This window comes from Pollicipes pollicipes, unplaced genomic scaffold (genome assembly GCF_011947565.3).
Source record: "Pollicipes pollicipes isolate AB1234 unplaced genomic scaffold, Ppol_2.1 Scaffold_6052;HRSCAF=7182_pilon_pilon_pilon, whole genome shotgun sequence".
In the NCBI taxonomy this organism is placed as follows: domain Eukaryota; kingdom Metazoa; phylum Arthropoda; class Thecostraca; order Pollicipedomorpha; family Pollicipedidae; genus Pollicipes; species Pollicipes pollicipes.
In genome coordinates, this window is record NW_023596805.1 from 23,366,131 (window position 1) to 23,378,017 (window position 11,887).

Below are 11,887 nucleotides of genomic sequence, written 5' to 3' on the forward strand. Positions count from 1 at the left end.
CTGAGCCCAGCTCGGCGTCCAAAAATAGACAGTCTAGGCCAGCTAGCCACGACTGATGTCTATTCGAGATCAAGGGAGCCGACGTGCCGCCCACCGACCGCGGAGAGCTGAGACAACATCCTCCGAACACGGCAGCACGTGACTCAGCGTCCGGTGATCTGATTGGCGGGCGCAGGTGTGACGTCGACGGGAGTTCTTCCTCTGCGCCGGCACTCATGTTCGCCTCTCCGCGGCGTGGGAGATCGATTTTGAGCGATGTGGGGTGCCGCCACTGTTCCCGGATGCTATACGGGGATTTTCGACTGCTAGCACGCAATGAACGAAAGAGGATGTGCTGCAGGAAGCTGTGCCAATTAGGTACATATCTATTAGTTGGAGAAGCGCCTTACGCCATTAGCCACGTGCACTGGCTCGCGTATATGACGTATTTGCGAGAAACCAGGACAATGTAACTTCGGAATAGGGTTGAGATGTGTTACACCGTAAAGTGACGTGGGTGTTTTTCTAGGAGTCACGGCGCTTGAGTGATATCAGGGAAATTTTGCGGTAGAGGTAAGTGGGTGAAGTTAATGGGTAAGACCAAAGAAAAGTAGCCTTATTTTTGTCTCAAACTAGGAAGACTATGGTACGAGATAGCTTTTCAATAGCATTCAACCCAACAAACAGAGCAAGGGGATGATTGTTATTTTTACTCTTCTTGCTTTGACTTTCCAGTCAAAACTCTGCAAACAGAAAGCGCTACCGCAATCGGGTGCAACTTAAGCGCCTGCCTCCCTCCCCCTCCGAGACGTTGCGTGCATGAATCCCATCATTCGCCCAGATATTGAAGCCTAAAAAGCAACCCGCTTAAGAACCGATAGACACGAAATGACAACCGAATATCGTATGAGCCAGTCAGGCAAGTCTCAATGTAGGGAGCAAGGCATTTTTCGAGTGGACCAAACATTCAATCAAAAGGAATGTCCAGGTAGTAATGTTATTAACGCGTTTGCCGTGAACGGCGCAGATGTCAGCGCCGCCTGTCGGCGTAGATCAGTCCCTAGTCACGATGATGATGTGGCGCATTTTCTACCTAGTATACATGCGAAAGGTAAAAGCCCTTGTTTAAAGGTGCCGCAGCCGACTGGTGAACTGTAACTGCATTATTTGCTGTTTGTTAGCGCAGCCAAATATCGTTTCACCCTGTTTGCTACTGATACTTCTTTTGATTTACATCCTTCTTCGTTCGGTTATTGAAGCTTTAAGATGGCTGGACTGATAACTTGGTGCATGATATCACTTACAAAAGAAGGCGCGCCCAACGTCGCTGATTACTGTTACAATACAGTGGGAAATGAATCAAGGACACGTTTTCTTGCTGGCCGTTGGTCAGTATGCCGTATAGAGTGGTAAGTAGCTCTAATAAGAGCACGGGAATCAGCAGACGTTTCGGCCACAAGCCCTTGAGTTTTGCTGGGCTTACAGCACTGAATAGTGCTTATGACCAAGGCTTATGCTGATCCCCACAATTGCTAGAGCTACTTACCAGTGTATGTGACATGCAGGGTAACAGCCATCAAGACGACCTGTAAGAATGGCGCACCCCGGCGTCCATCGGGTCTCCAATCACTCAAATAAATGTCTCAACGTTTTTACAAAACGCGCAGATGCATGTTGAAAAAATAGAATGAACGTGATATTGTCTGGGAGAAAATTGCCGGCAGCTTGAAGTGGTTTTCAATGATATTCAATTGCAATCAGTTCGACACAAGACATGTTAACTGAGCAGAGCAGGTGTTTCGTCTAAATTTGGACAAGTGGCTGCTTAGTATAAGCCGTACCCAGTGACCGGCAATTACGTGATAGGATTTCAAGTCACGACGACTCATTGTTTTAACCTAGACAGTTCTCAAAAAGATTAAAAAACATCCCTTGACTGGCGCGTGATCTTCTTTGCTTTTGATGTGCAGGATTATGCAGACCCGTGAAGTGGCAACGTGTGCTGCCCCTCAACTATGGATCCTTTTAACAATCTGTTGCGCGTCCCTGGCGCGTTATCACAGATCCGAGCACATGGGCCGGACAGCCTCCAGTTGGTGCTTACCAGACCGCGGCACGCGGACCCAGAGACCTGGCAAGGCAGCCGGTATGCTGAGCCAGACAAATTACGCCCTAACAATCCCTGTGGGGGTTCAGTAAAATCGCACCTCTGCACCACGTTTTTTGTTGTTGTACAGAGTGCTGATTATACTTTTGGTTACAGCAATGGTTTTGATACAACGCAGTGTTTGAGCTCACTCTCACAATGATACCCTTGAGCCAATTAATATTCCGCGGTGACGGTGAAGTTTTTTTCCTTTTTCTTCAAACACCCAGGTGTATCATCGGACGAAGCTCGTGCTACACACACACACGCACGCACGCACGCGCGCACGCGCACGCACGCACGCACGCACGCACGCACGCACGCACGCACGCACACACACACACACACACATATATATATATATATATATATATATATATATAATATATTCTTCACATTATGCCAGTAGGTATCACTGAGAGGAACATATAATGTAGTTTGTGCGTATTGAGCTCGAGCCATATCATGCATACCTTTGATGAGTACCGGAGTAATAAATGTAAGTCTAGGTTAGACACGAAATCGCACAAAGAATGCTAACTAGCGAAAACACAATTAAGATAAACGTCAATATTGCCTGTAAGGAAAAGTTTTGAAGAACTTAACCAATACGTTATGACTCGCGAAGTGCAAGACTCTAGGGTCTAGGGTCAAGGTCCTGAACTGGGCCCCAACTGGGACTGGGAAAGCCGCTAAAAATTGAAACTGGGAACTGGGTCCAAACCCTGAAAAGCGGCGATGGGCCCAAGTTGGACTTTGAACCGCTCATAACCATGATCACTCATTTATCACTGTCTCAGCTAACACACCATAACTGGTTTAATAAACCATTCGCAGTTTCACCTTAGTGCCGCTGGCACAATAACTCCTGCGCTCGGTTGCCACGTAGTTGCGGCATTCACTTTCGAGATCAACTCCTGCGATTCAAAAGCAGCAAACACGCGATGCAGGAATAGCTCGTCGGCTTAGCGTCTGCCCACCCACGTCCTAGTCCTGTTCACGCGGAGCCCTTTTTCACGGCGGACAGCGGGAATCTAGCTCGCGTATTTGCTGCCAACTCTAATATATGCACCTACTGCGGTTGCCTCACGGCTCCACCATCAATGGTCACTACTAGGCCATCCTACTCGTCGTGGCGTCAGATTGTGAGTATTCTCATCGTCAGAATCTTCACGTCTTCAGCATCATCACGTCATCAGAATCTTCCCGTCGTCAGCATCTCCACGTCGTCAGTATTTTCACGCTGTGCTTGGAGCATCGCACGCCAACGACGGTTGAGTACCGGTGGGACGCTTTAGCGCCACCCATTTTCAGGGATCACTGCCTGGGCAAATGAGTCCTGACACATTCCTGAGCGACTGCCGACTTTCAAGGCCACTGTCCTGGTGTCGTGAGCCATAAACACCTTCCATGGTATCTGGTTTGCGTCCGCTTAGGTGCATCAGCCTGACATCGACAGGGGAGGGAGGGGGGAGGGGGGGGGGGGGGTGGGCGAGTGAACCTGCCCTCTTGTAGAATATGTGCGATATTTTAAAAAAGCCATGAGATATCGATGCAAAATTGACCAGCCATGTACCTGTAAGAGATCAAGTGTGAGTTAAGTCAGCGTGACGTCATATTTGCCGATTTGTCGCGAAAGGTCATAGCCGTAGACATATTGACTTAGAAACGGAACGCAAAAATATATTTGATATGTGTACATGGAAAATATGAGATAATTAGTTCGCCGTTCAAATGCCTTGTGGTTGTGTTGTTTCGATATTTCAACGTCAACGCGCGCGTTGAAATCTTGGCATGTCAAATAACAAAAATGTTGATAAAAGTACGCTCAAAATCTTTGGCCCTAGCATGCGACATTTTTATTAGGTTGTGGCGAAGAACTGCACCAAATAAGAAACATTCATCTACAGCAATGAGTGGAGCGCCTATTGCCCGTGCGCAGCAGGTCCCGGACCGGCTCAGCGGCGGAGCTCAATTCTGCCTCGGTGGCGCTATGACGGGCGGCGGGGGCCACCTTACGTTCGTCGTGTGCTCTGAGACAGCACATCACGGCACTATCAAGTACCGTTCGGAAAGTTGCCTTCAGCCCGGCCGCTCTTGAGATAAGCATGTGGTTGGGTCAAGCCTCCCCCACCCTGGTGAATGGTACACCACTAAGAAGCCTGGCTAAACCAGGTTATATAAATATAAACCAGGTTATAACCAACGTTATACGGTTCGCCATGCATCGTCAGCCGTGCCAACCAAAGCGACCAACTGGCCACCTAGACTCCCAGTGATCGTCGCAGCGAAGCCGGCGAGACGTCTCAGCCATTACGAGTTTGGAAATTTGCGGAGCCGGCAAGGAGCTCAGGTTCACTAATCACTCAGGCTGGCCATCACGTGACGGTCCGCTGGTGACGGTCCGCATCACGGAGCGACATCTTCCACGGGAAAATTATAGCGGGCTCGAAAAACGCACGAATAATCGAGGACGCTCAGGCGATCGATTTTAACGTCAGAGTTCCGGCGGACTATAAACAATGTTTCTTCGGTTTCATCTGCTTTGTTTAGCGTCCAGTTTGTGTTCGTTCACTCAGCTTGTCTTGCCAGCAGAAATATTTGTCGTCATTGCTCTTGCGTTTTCGGGTTGCTTATATTCACTGTTAACGAGTTTTGGGGGTTTATGATATGTTGTGACGCAAATATGCGTAACCTATCTTTGTCGTTTATCATGGCATTTGCTTTAATTTCAGTTTACCCCTTCTTTTTTGGAAAAAAACGACGAATGAGAGCGAGAGCGAAGGGGACATGTGAGACCATCTATGTTTTGTGGGAGACAAGTGTAAGGTTTTTACTTCTGTGCTAAGCGGGGTACATCAGTCAAGAGCCAACTGAAGCCTGATAATATCAGAAATCGTGCCAACGCATACTAGACACAAATGATTCAACGGTCATATTTGCACTGACCTTGGGCACTACATGGCCAATGAAGTGGCAACATTCGCATGGCGTTTCTATGACGTCATGCATGGTGACCTGGAAATCACCTGAACGAAATATTCTGTAAGAATTTGCGTACGTCGGACGAAACAAGGGATATTAGAATCAAAAAGGGTGTCACTGTGAACTGCACTGAATTATCCTTAACACTGCTGTCTTTGTTCAAAGCCCATACAAATGCAAAACATTTCCATAAGGCTCACCTTTCCTAACCATTTAGGACGATACAGCATTGCTAAGCTGCAAGGATTCGGCCAGAGCACGGCCTCTTATGAAAATTAATCGACGCACTCGAATCTAATTCAGCCCAAAGGTCATTACAAACAAATGAAATCCCGGTTCTAGGAATAATGTGTAAAATACACCCGGTCAGCGTACATGCCTATGCAAGCAACGTCAAGCCCGCGATAAAGGTGGTGGCGGTAGGATATTCTGTGCTTAATTGGTCCGCTATGGTTGGTGCGGAAGCTGAGCCACATCCGTGTGCACTCTATTTTGATTTTTTTGTAAGAGAACTTTCAACCAGTATGGATCATATCAGGGCTATGAGACCACATATAACTGATAATGTGAGGCGGGTAACGTGAGGTGACTAGATAACGTGACGCCCGGAGATCCAACCGCCGAGGCTCTGCCCGCGTGTAGACCTCTCTGCGGGGTGTGCGCTTGGTGCTTGGATGGGGACCCCACCAGGGGCCCCTTCGGCCCGCTCGTGGCTGGCGCATGCAGCCTGCCCGGACAAGCGGGGTGTTGTGAGGAGCGTGGATTGAGGAAGAAGGAGGATGAAGGAGTGGCTGTGTATGGTACAGCCCCACCCGCCAGTTACACCTCACCCCGCGGCCACCTATGGACCACCTTCTTGGTTGTAATTTTAATCCATAGAGTACAATAATAAAGCCTTGCGCCTAATTTTGACATTTTGTCTGCGATAAGCTCAAGGCACCTGAATGCAGATAAGCGTGTCAGACAGCGGCCATCGATTTCGCCTGACATCCGTTGAAGTATCTACCAGACATTCTTTGAATCATCACTGCACATGCGTACCTACGCATACTTGAACGCCTCCCAAAGTGTTCCCAAATTTTTCCCATCCCGTGTAGATACCTGCGCGTTTGCCCAACTTGTGAAGGCCTTGCCTCCACTAAGAGCGCGACATAACCAAGACGTAACCAAAGACGGTGACCAAGTAACCAAGTCGAGCCTTTACTAAGACCAAGACGGGCCAGTAACCAAGTAACCAGTCGGGCCATGAAGACCAAAATGGGCCAGTAACTGAGCATCCAAGTCGGGTCGCAACCAAGACCAAGACGGGCTAGTAACCAAGCAACCAATTCGATCCGTAACCGAGATGAAGATGAGCCAGTAACCAAGCATCCAAACCGGGCCGTCACCAAGACCAAAACGAGCCAGCAAACAAGCAACAAAGTCGAGTCGTAACCGAGACCAAGACGGGCCAGTGTAGCCCGGCCGATGTTTCAGACTGCCACGCGGAGCCGGACGGCCGGCCTGTCTTGACACGTGCCTGGAACACTGGTCATATGACAGGTCACGCTGTCGGCGGTCCGTGCAGTCGCCACAGTGACCTGATATAAAGAGCACGCACACATGGCCCTTGAATCAATATGTCTGTGAGCGTGTGCGTTGCACAAGCGTTCGATGGTTGAGCTTTGCGACTTGGATTACGGTACTGCGTCGATTGTATCATTGGATGCAGGGCTGTAATTTCCTTTTCAGCTGGGGGGAGCACTTCAGCCCCTCCCCCCCCCCCCCAGCTTTGGGAAGGTCGAGGACCAAATTTGGGGAAAAACCTATTTATTGGCACATTTTGTGGGTAGGCTGGTCATTCTTCACTGTTCAGTCCTTCCGAGTCATTTTGTGGAATTACGCCCGTGATTGGATGTTAGAGCTGTGTGGGTGCGATCCGAAATCCCGACAAAATGGACAAAATAGCAGGGTTCCGGCAAGCCCTCCTCGTATCTGTGCTTACATTAAGTCTGCTATCGTTGATGGTATTGCATCAAGCCATGTCACAAGCCCAGGGTCATCCATGCAATGGCTTTGCTAGAAGGCTGATGGACCGGTTCCGACGCTATGGATGCGACTTACCTTTAAACTGGTTCCCAACAGGGCCTGCCATTCTCCGTCGCGATGCAGCCAAGCGGTGTAATTTCACTCGAGCCCTGTCCAGCACGTGTCGCAAACCGTCTGAGCCACCTGGTACGACCACGTCCGACAGCCGACGCCATGAGAATGTACCGGGAACGGTCTGAGAACAGCTGCGCCTCTGCGGTTTGGAGACTAAGCTGGCATGGCTGACGACGTCGTACCCCACCCACACCCCTTCAGTCTGCGGCTGTATTTTTAGTCGGTCGGCGGCCTTTGCTTTGGACGGCTTAGTCGATGTAGTTGTAGTGGGCTAGCCAGGCGGCTCGGTGGTCTGTCCACCGCTAATTTCTCCGAGGCTTGGCCTAAGAACAGCGATGTCTTTCGGTTGAAGTTTCGTGGAAAGAGCTAGGTGTGGGGGCGAAGCTGTGCGCTGGGCATTTGCGAGACTCTGGAGATGACATTAGTAGAATTTGTACAATTGTTCGCCGGTGAACAACAGACGCGTTCGTTTACATAAATGCCACTTCAAATCTGGCATTCTGCCGACAGTATAAAACACCGTCAGCCAACTTGATATCAAAGTCCCATCGTACGCCTGATGTCTGAAGAGACCAACACGCAAGACTCTTTTTGGCTTATTGTTTTGCGTACTTGTTTGATTTGATCGCGAACAATTTGCCCCCTATGAGCACTGCAGGATCGAAACGCAGCTCGTACCAGTCACACCAAACTACCATGCTCATAGCTTTGGATATCATGGGTCTAGTGGCCTTTGAAAGTACAGTCAGGGCTACCATATCTCCCACTTTTAACCATGTGAAACTGTTTGTCGCTGGTTGGTCAAGTTTTCTTTTCAAACGCAGCAGCAGCTTATGTTCCGAGAAGGGATGTCGGGCGCAATGCGCTGCTGGTCACGTGCAAAAACAAAAATAATGAGCAGACTTGCCCTTGACTCCGCTTGGCTGGGATCGATTCCAACTTCGACTCACAGTCAACTGTTTATTCTGAATCCGTTCTCCAAAAGCTATTCGAAATGCTGAGTGTACTCAGCCCGATCGCGCGATCCCCAGTTAGTTGAGCATTTGACTACGACTTAACTAGGGAAATATCGCTGTATTTTTTATTCATTCTCCACAGTGTTGTTCATTGTTTTATGTTTGTGAATCACACACCTCGCTCAAACCGTACCCTTCACCTTTGATTTGTGTCCAATTTCCTGCGCCTGGGCCAGAGTTTGGTAATGCTTCCCGCGTGCCAGGTAGGGGGGTGTTCTTTGAAATGTTTACTGGCTATGACATTCACTGGTGTAGACGGATGATGGCGGCCCATCTGTGAGTGTCCTCAGTCACTCGTAGGCGCATGACGTGCCCCATTTGTGAGTGCCCTCATTCAATCCTTTGACTCACGACGTGGCCCATGTGGTGAGTGCTTCCAGTCACCCATAGACGCATGACGTGTCCTATTGGCGAGTGCGCCCTTAATCTGTAGACGCATGACGTGGCCCACCCGTGGGTGCCCCCAGTCACCCGTAGGCGCATGACGTGCCCCATCTGTGAGTGCCCTCATTCATTTGTAGACACATGACGTGCCCCATCGGTGAGCGTTCCCAGTCAACCCAACTGCAACGGAAAGCACACGGTCACGGAGTCGAACAAATTGGGCTCAGTTAAACTGAGGGCACGTCCCATTTTTCAACCCCGCTGATGAATGGCTTAATGGAGGCTTTGGTGCTGAGCTGGACGTCAAATGATACCGATGGGTCCCTGCTGGGCCCTCTCGGGCCTCTACGGCACGATCGCTAGCGGCATCTGACATCCCTCGTCCGCTTCCCAGGACAGTCAATGTGCCAGCCGCCCGGGAGAGCTTAATCCAAGTTCCGTCCGTTGCGCTGCCGCCGGGCAGAATGCTCCCGTGCATCATGACTCTGCCGCCGCTGCGCAACCGACCTCGCCTCGGGAACGCACGACCCCGTCTTTGCACGCTCTTCACTAGTCAAGGCACGAGATGTCGTTGTCACCGTCTGCGACCCAGGAACCTCCAGCCAAGCGAACCATCAACATCTGGCCTCGCGCCGGACGTGGACTTCACACAGGCGCGCCTCCAGGGACAGCACAGCTGCAGCGGTCTGAGCCAACGCCTCGCTCAGAAGGCTCCAGAAGGGGGGAGGGGGGGGGGGGGGCACCCAGCACATTCAGCGCGGAGGCGGCTCCCAGCACGGAAGGCCTCATCAGGGGCACTGGCTGGCTGTCGGGGCGGCTGTGGCACGCGATGCGCCAGCCCCGCTCTTGGCTCGAGACGGCGTGTGCTGTGTTGGGCCATACAGGCCGAGGTAGCTAGACCGCCGCGCTGGGCGTTTGGGCGTCAACAACAGCAGCAACAACCAAATCAATAATGATAATGACAGCTATGATCATCATAAAGATATGATAACGATGATGGTGATGATGATAAGATACTTTGGATGGCGATGACGTCGAATTATTCTTAGGCGCTATAGGAAAATCAGGGTCATAGGTTTGACCTAAGCTTCGACTACCGGGGCTACGACTTCGCACCTTGCTGACAATCGGTAGATATCAACAGTAGATACCGGTACACATCGGTTACACAGTGGCGCAAATCGGCACACATTGGTATACATCGGTACACATCGGCAGACATCAACGTTGACACCGATAGGCATTAACGGTAGACAATCGGCAGACAGCGGTCGCCGAAATCGGTGGACAACGTTAGGCCTCGCTTTCCGACCAAGCAATTAGCTAATGGTCATAACCACCATTGGCGAGAAACGTGCTACCAGCGATTCACAAACGAGAGCAGCGCGTCCGAGTGAACCATTCACGGTGGAGTGACCTGAGTTGGCTGCGGCCGACGAGCAGTGAGCAGGGGGTGGGGGGGGGGGGGATGACGAAGCAGCACCAGTCCACAGCCCAGACCGCCAACAGGCGCGTCTGGATCGCGAGGAAGCTGTGATCGTGGCCACAAATAGGTTATAAACAAAATACATCGTGAGTAGGTAATTATTGTTGGTAACAACAGAAAACCCGCGAAACACTATCGTACGTTTCTATTTTCATTTCATGGGTTCCACCTCCAGTCCCCAACAACGAAACAAGTTAGGCATATATCTCTGCTCAGCGACCGGAAGCATATTTTGTAAAAGTACACTCCTGGATTTTGTATACCATTTATCTAGTAGATGACTGGTCGCAAACAACACAGGTCACATGCAAACGCTCGATGGTTTCTAGACACATCTGATGAACGCGTCTACACAGGACATGTTCAAAACAGCAAATGCCACTCATGGTCTGGATTAATTTGAAAGAAAGAAAGGTCCTGTATCGAAATTCCAAGATATATCTGCGAAACCCACAACATAAGCCAATTTAGTCTTCTGCAGCTCAGACCTTACCTGTGATTTATATAACTGTAACTTAACTCTATCTGTAATTTATGTAACTAGTTAGCCATCCCAGCCGTCATAACACAGCTTCAAAAAGAACGCATCGAAGGACGAAATCGGCAAACGGTGGTTTACAAAAACAAGTTTATGTCGTCAGCTGTTCATGGAGCTCGGATCCACACGATAACCATTACGTGGCATACGGATGACTTTGTATGTGCTAGTCACGTTTAAATGAGTCATCAGCTGTCCAGGGCAAGACGTGAGGTCATTTGTGGTGCACTCGTCACTCACCGAATTCTTCGCTTACCTCCTGTTACCTGCCACGTGGCATGACCGGGGCCTCACGATGCCAAAGCCGGTTGGGATTCTGCTGCGTACGGCCCGCATTGAATGCATTTTGAGTATAAGTCCGACATTAAAAGAGCCATATGCAGTTAAACTCTAAGCCTGGTTACTGGACGCAGGCAAACATATTTGACCCTTGTTCAGGCACCCACTGCTATTAATGGAGTTGAAAATATTGTTGTGGTGGCTGTGGGCAGTGTTCTGTGAATTCTCCTCCAAGAAGACATGTGTCCATGTGACATGCTGCCCATTTTCCAGTGTATATGGCAGTGCTTCTTTGTAAAATTGATGACAGGGTTCGTTTGGAGTGCCTACTACTTTTGGACTTGAGATGGCCAAGTTGGAGGACAAAAGGTCTGCTTTTATGTACATACAAAGGATTGGAAAGTCGTCATATAGATCCGGGCAAATGAAGCCTCAGTCTTGCTTTTGCATGCTCATACTGCTTGGAGTCATCTTGGTTGGCTCTAGATAAGACAGACAGCATAAATAGCCTTATTCTTTGACAAAAGAAAACAACAGAAAAGTGGAGATATAGATCCGTTCATATTTCGATAGCATGCCTTTATCGAAACGAAGCTAGAAGCTATCAGTGAAGATTTTGTCAAATGATATGGCGATATGTCAGTCAATGAGGCTATCGCTGCCGTGGAAGCTAAGGTAGACAAATATTTCCATGCAGTCGATGCTTTCGGTATATCAAAATAGGACATCTCCGTTTTTTTAGAACGTGTGTCCACGGGTCATATGCGTTTTTTCTTTCGGAGATGACTTCTATTGACATGAATTGGGCATACCAGTGGAGAATCCATGCGCTCATCCTCTGATCATAATGTTTTTAGATCAATTTGAAACGAAGGCCCCGGCCGCGAGCCCAGTAAAAGCCAATTTTCTTATTAAAGCCAATTGTTAATCAT